Source organism: Onychostoma macrolepis, chromosome 18, assembly GCF_012432095.1.
Source record: "Onychostoma macrolepis isolate SWU-2019 chromosome 18, ASM1243209v1, whole genome shotgun sequence".
NCBI lineage: Eukaryota > Metazoa > Chordata > Actinopteri > Cypriniformes > Cyprinidae > Onychostoma > Onychostoma macrolepis.
The window spans coordinates 17,848,274-17,855,100 of NC_081172.1; the positions used below are offsets into that span (position 1 = coordinate 17,848,274).

A 6,827-nucleotide genomic window follows, 5' to 3' on the forward strand; every position below is an offset into this window, starting at 1 on the left:
TTCTTAAATATATATACATGGGTGTGTATTCATAAATACACACAGTACACACATATATATTATATAAACAAAACTTTTATTTTGGATGCGATTAATCGCAATTAATCGTTGCCCAGCACTAATTTTAATGTAATTTAATGTAAAAAAAACAAAAAAAAAACGTGAGAGTGCATACGCTCATCACGGCACATAAATGGACGACACAACAGAAAGCCATTCGCGTAATGCATTTCTCTTGTGGAAATACAAAGACTATTATATAAATCTGAAAAAGGTAACGTAACATCTCAGTGCAGTGCAATGCCTACCTGCAACAAAACTTTAGGTTACTCACGTAACCCCAGTTCTCTGATAACATGAGTGAGGTATCTCACTATGGGAATCGCCTCGGGCGTGACCCATCCTGGAAGCACCAATTACACCACGTCTGTCGGTTGACAGACCAATCATGACAGTGATGAGGGAGTCCCACCTCCCCAATATATACCACTGCATAACGGTCCCTACCTCATTCTCAGCATCTACTGCAAGGAGGGAAGTGTGGTGAGATACCTCACTCATGTTATCAGAGAACCGGGCTTACGTGAGTAACCTAAAGTTCTCTTTCAAACATTTGTTCGGTATCTCACTATGGGATATAGACAACTCCCGTATTGCAGATATGCTGTCCGAAGCAGGCATGCCAACCAACTCAGTAATGTGTGATAACTTAATAACACAAGCCCTCCATGTATTATTCACAGAATAGAATGAAGACATGTGAAATAAAAACAATCTCTGTACAAGTGTTTTTTTGTTTTTTTACACACTTAGGACGGAATGAGCCAATGAAGGCTCTGTAACATCCAACTTATAAAATTTGACAAAAGTGTGTAGAGAAGCCCAACTCGCCGCTGCACAAATGTCCTGAATTGAAACGCCTTTAAACAACGCCCACGAGGTGGCTAACCCACGGGCACTATGAGCCCTCAGCCCATCTGGAGGACTTAGACCCATGCTATTATAACTCAATATAATAGCTTCCACCAGCCAGTGGGACAGGCGATAGTGGGATAGGTTTACCCTTATGAGAATCAGCCCATGAAACAAATAACCGATTACTCCTTAATCCCTTCGTCCTGTCCACGTAATGACACAACGCATGGACAGGGCACAAACAATGAAGCCACTCTTCTTCCAACAAGGAAAAAGCCGGGGGATAAAAAGCCAGTAAATCCACCTGTCTACAGGCGAAAGCTGACTCACTCACCTTAGGCACAAATGCTGGATTAGTCTTGAGAGATACTCGCGAGAAATCCGCAGCAAACAACATACAGGAGTTATGAACCTACAAAGCATGAAGTTCACTAACTCGTTTTGCAGTCGTAAGAGCCAATAACAAAGCAACCTTTAGCGAAAGGAGCTTTAAATCGATATTATCTATCGGCTCAAAAGGAGGCTGAGAGAGTGCGTTAAGGACCACGGACAGATCCCACGGCGGAATCAGCGGCTTTGAAACCCTGTTCAGACGCCACGAACCCCTCATAAACCTGCACACAAGCGGGTGTTGACCTATAGTATTTCTGTCAATCCCCACATGGCATGCAGAAATTGCAGCAAGATAAACCTTAATGGTAGAGAAGGCTCTGCCCTTATCTAAAAGTTCTTGCAGAAAACACAACACCTCTGCCACTGAACATTGAAAAGGTACAATTTTCCTTTGCTCGCACCATAACTCAAATACATTCCATTTCCTATCATATGCAGAGCGCGTCGAAGCCGCTCTTGCATTTTGAATTGTTTCAATCACCCTCAGAGGCAAACCCGTAACACTTAAATTCAACCTCTCATGGGCCTGGCCCAAAAAGGGGGGAGGAAACACGTAAAGCAGTATATTTGGCCACAGGTGAGCCAAAGCATCCACACCCATCGGTGCACCGTCTCTCGCCAGAGAAAATAATAGATGGCAATGGGTACTTTCGTGCGAGGCAAAGAGATCTACGGCAGCTCGGCCAAACCTCTACCACAACTGGTTCACTACCTGAGGATGGAGAGTCCATTCTCCGTACAGAGGACTCCCCCTGGACAGGAGATCTGCCCCCACATTCATTATTCCCGGGACATGAGTCGCTCGTAATGAATGAAAATGCTTCAAGCCCAACACAATGAGTTTTTGTGCTAGACTGTGAAGCTGGGGAGAACGTGTTCCCCCTTGGCGATTTAAATATGCCACAGCCGTTGTGTTGTCCGATCTGACCAAAACGTGATGATTCCATAGGAACTGCACGAAATGTTTTAATGCTAGAAACACATAAACTTCCTGGAACTGTTAACAATGTCCGTTCTGTAGCGAGATGGACCATTTCCCTTTCGTTATTCTGCCCTCGCACACTGCACCCTAACCTGTGAGTGACGCATCCGTCGTTACCACTTTTCTCAGAGAAATAGCTCTCAGCGGAGTCCCTGATTCGAGGAAAGCTCGATCTCTCCAGCAGCGGAGAGCGCGCAAGCAATGTGATGACACTATCACTTTGTGGTTGAGGTGGCGCTTCGGACATAAGCGCTGTGCCGCTATCCAGCCCTGAAACTCTCTCATTCGCAACAGTCCCAATGGGATGACAGACACTGCCGAGGCCATCAGACCTAGAAGACGTAAACATAGTCTGAATGGGATTTTTTTCTCCCTCTGGAAAAGAGAGCGACAACCACGAATTGACCTGATGCGCTCCTCTGATAGAAACGCCTGATACAGGTCTGAGTTCAGCCTGAGACCCAGGTAAATGATTTCCTGCATGGGCACTAAGCAGCTTTTCGTCTCGTTTATTTTGAAGCCTAAGCCTTTTAAATGAGACACAAGCAGATTCATATCTATCTCCGCCTGCCGCCGTGACAGAGCAGAGAGGAGGAGATCGTCCAAATAAGCTGACACTCAGAGACCCGCTATTCTCAGCGTTGTTAGAGCTGCCTCGACACATTTCGTGAAAGTTTGTGGGGCCAATGCCAAACCGAAGCGTCAAAAATTCGTAGGCTGTGCCCTGATAGGCAAACCTGAGGAATTTTCTGTGCACCGGATAAATGCTTATGTGAAAGTAAGCGTCCTTCAGATCTACTAATGTAAACCAGTCTCTGGGATGAATAACATTGTATAATGTCTTTACTGTGAGCATTTTGTACTTGTACTTTCTGAGGTGTTTGTTGAGGTTCCGCAAATCCAGGATGGGACGGAGACCCCCGCCTCTTTTGGGAATGACAAAGTACCGGGAATAAAAACCATGCTGGCTGTCCTCCAGCGGCACCACCCGAATTACTCTTTTGCTCAATAGAGAGGTTATTCCTCTAAAATCCGAGCTGACTCCCCTTCTGCTGTTGACATTAACACACTGTTGAAAAGTGGAGGTCTTACAGCAAACTGCAGACGATAACCCCGTTCTATCGTGGATAATACCCACAGGTGTACTGCGCATGCGCGCCAAATCTCTGCGTGAGCAGAGAGCGGGCCACTGTAGCTCCCACTCACTGATGGCGTGGCGGAGCCAGGGGTTGCAGCTCTGATTTGGATGGATTTGAGTGTATTCTTGTTTTTATTTTCACACAAATGTGTGCCCTTGGCCCACTGTCTGGATGCACAGGAAACATTTTTATTTCTTTCAAATGGGAACACTTGTGTGTAAAGTTTCATCCTCTCTCTTGAATAACCCCGTGGGTGGAGAGGGTAGAAACAACATGTGGGGCACTGGATGAACTGGTGCCAACACTCCAACAAGAGAACTTCCCTTTGAACAATTTTCTAGAAACACACCCTGATGCTTCTTTGCTGGAGGGGGGGAACAAGACTCCTGCTCTGTGCAGAGGAGTGCTACAGAGACTCCGTGAGTGCTGTAGCCCCTTTTTTGACCCAAAACCAGACCACAGGTTAGGTCGCCTGCCGCTTTTTCCTTCCCTGAGGGTTAGTTGGGCGGTGCTTAGCCGCTGCTGCCACAAACGAGGCCTTGCCTCTAGGCTGGGGCTGTTTTGGGTGAACCTCGACCTGCATTGGCTGCTGAGGTTGGGGGGGGGCTAGGGTTTCTGTACCCTGACTGACCCCCCCCCTGGAGGCAGAGGCAAACCCTGGATGCATGGGTTGGGGTGGCCGAGTATTCGGCTTCCTGGGAAGGCAAGTTTCAAAAGCTTCCCCATCCTTCTTGTGCAAGTCGCACTGCTGACACATCTTTGTCACTGCAGTCCCGAAACTGGGGCATCAAGAAACTCTGCCTTCTCCCTCTCCGATAAGCCCGTCAGACCCAACCACAGGGCTCTTTCACCCACCATGGCCAGGCCAATGCTGCGGCTGCGGCTGCTCTGGACTGCTCCCCTCGATGAGCGCAGGTTGAGATCTGCAATGACGCAGATTTCTTCCCACAAAGCTGAATCGGGTGACCCAGCATCAATCTGCCTCCCCATCTCCTCCATGAACTCATCTTGGTATGCTGTGAGCAGGTGAGGTGGCATTTAGGGCTCTGACAGCCAGGGCAGAGGAGCGGTAAATTTTTTGAAAAAGAGAAGCAGAAGCAGCCTCTGTCTGTCCTGGCAGAGAAGGAGAGGAGGAGGATAGGGCTGCCCGTCGATTGGGGTGGAGGTGACTTGCCACCGACAATTCGACTGGAGGTGGGTTGGACACCCAACTCCTCCATATTATGAACGTCCAGCCTAGAAAAACCTTTAACAGGAACCCTATGTGAGAAGGGTTTGTCCCAGAAGGGCCACATCTCTGTGACACATGCTGGGACGGCTGGTATCAGCTGCTTGACTGGGGAAGTACACAATGGCAGCCTCTTCCCATCATATAAATCCCTCTCTGGGCCCTGGCCCTCTTGCTGAGATGGCCAGTCGATAGAGAGTTTAGCAGCTGCTCTTCTACACATTTCAATAAGGTCCAGTTCCCCTGGCATGGGGGAGGGGGACTCACCAATAGCACTGCCAGGTCTGGAAGAAAGATTAGGAGGGAGGATAGCATCCTTTTCATCTTCCTCCAAATCCTCCTCTAAGAGACGACCACTCGCCTCATCATCTTCATCCTCCTTCTCTTTGTCCCCTGCCAAAAGGTCTGATTCAAAGAGGGGAGGAAGTTCTGGAGAAATCTCGTCCATGAACTCTGCCCAGCTGCACTGGGCATGCGGAGCAACCTCGTTCATTTCCGTGGGAGGCACGGAAAGACTCGGGTCCCCTTTATTTGCGGCCGCGACTCTTACTCTGCGCTCCAAAACCCTTAACGGGAACTGAGAGCAGTGCGGGCAGCACTCGGGATTAGCGAGCGCAGCCTGTGCATGTCTAACTCCCAAACACGCTATGCACAGAGGATGAGAGTCTTTAGACGAGATCATAGACCCGCATGCACATGGACGAGAGGGATCTTTCCCTTTCGCTGTGCTGCTGGATGGGCTTGCAGTCGCCATAACAGAGATGCGAACACCGAGAAATTAACGAGATCACCACAACGTGCCTCTCGATAACGGGTTTTTACAGCAAATTATCACTATTATAAATCACAAATTATCGTACCGATCCGTCACACCACTTAACGTGAGGGAATAATTAAAGAAAAGAGCTGTAACTGCTCGATAAAGAAAATGAGAACCCGCCTTGACACGCTGGTCCCCACTACAAAATACAGCAGAAAGAAAATATTCACTTTAACAGAGAGTATTTTCCCAACCAAAAAGCAGCCGTGTTCAGTGACGTACCTAAAAATCGTCTCGTCCGTGAACAGTTTAGCGGCCACTCAACGAGGATCTGCTGAGGATAGCTTCCAAAAGGATCTTCACGGGGGAAGAGAACGAGAATGAGGTAGGGACCGTTATGCAGTGGTATATATTGGGGAGGCGGGACTCCCTCATCACTGTCGTGATTGGTCTGTCAACCGACAGACGTGGTGTAATTGGTGCTTCCAGGATCGGTCACGCCCGAGGCGATTCCCATAGTGAGATACCGAACGAATGTTTGAAAGAGAACTTTCAAATCAGCATCGGAGGATACAACGTCTAATCTGAAAAAGCATCTTGAGGTAAGTTGTTCTTGATTTTTTTTAAATGTTCTGTTTTGAGTGTTGAATCATTCTGTTTAATATTTCTAAGAATTTAATAGAAAAATGACACCGAATTCTCCTAGATTTCACACTTTGCATTCAGTTAACAGATCCATATGAATCATGCATGAAATAAAAGTTTATAAAGTCAAACGATAGCTTTGTGTGTCTTTATTCATTCGAAATGTTCTAGAATATATCATCTTTGGCATGGTAATGCGAGTTCATGATTCGATTTGTGCACAGATGATTCTTTTGAGTCAATCTTTTAAATTAATAATTTCTTTTGTTTAACGAAACCAGTGTGAATGGTTCACATTAAACTGCAGGCACGTGCAGAAGGGGGGGCTTTGGGGGCTTGAGCCCCTGCCCTTTTTCAAAATGATTCTCGGACAAATAGCAATGATATTGTGGTCAATAAAACAAAATGCATTTGAATTCTAATTAACATGACAATTTGTACAAAACAGTAACTAATCTCTCAAAAGTTGGAAAATTCCTGTTTATTTTTTTTACATACCTGTCAGTCTGAGGCGTAGCTATGTGTTGCGTGCATTTTGTTCAACTGACTGATATTACACAGTCTGTTCGGAAACCGAGGCTCTCGAGCTATATATGGTTCTTTCAGTGAGTGCCTATGGGTCGACAGAAGGAAAAAATAAACCAAACAATATTTTAAACATTATTCATCAATAATCAAAGCTAGTGTGTCAAATTAATTAAAAATCCATATATTACATATTTTAGAATATTACATAATTCATCAATGCCCATTAGTCATGTAGCT

General features: G+C 46.3%; 1 pseudogene; it reads right to left on the reverse strand.

Moving 5' to 3' along the window:
• Positions 1 to 1,451: 1,451 nt before the first annotated feature.
• On the reverse strand, positions 1,452 to 4,155 carry LOC131524858 (uncharacterized; annotated as a pseudogene).
• Between the last annotated feature and the right edge of the window lie 2,672 nt (positions 4,156 to 6,827).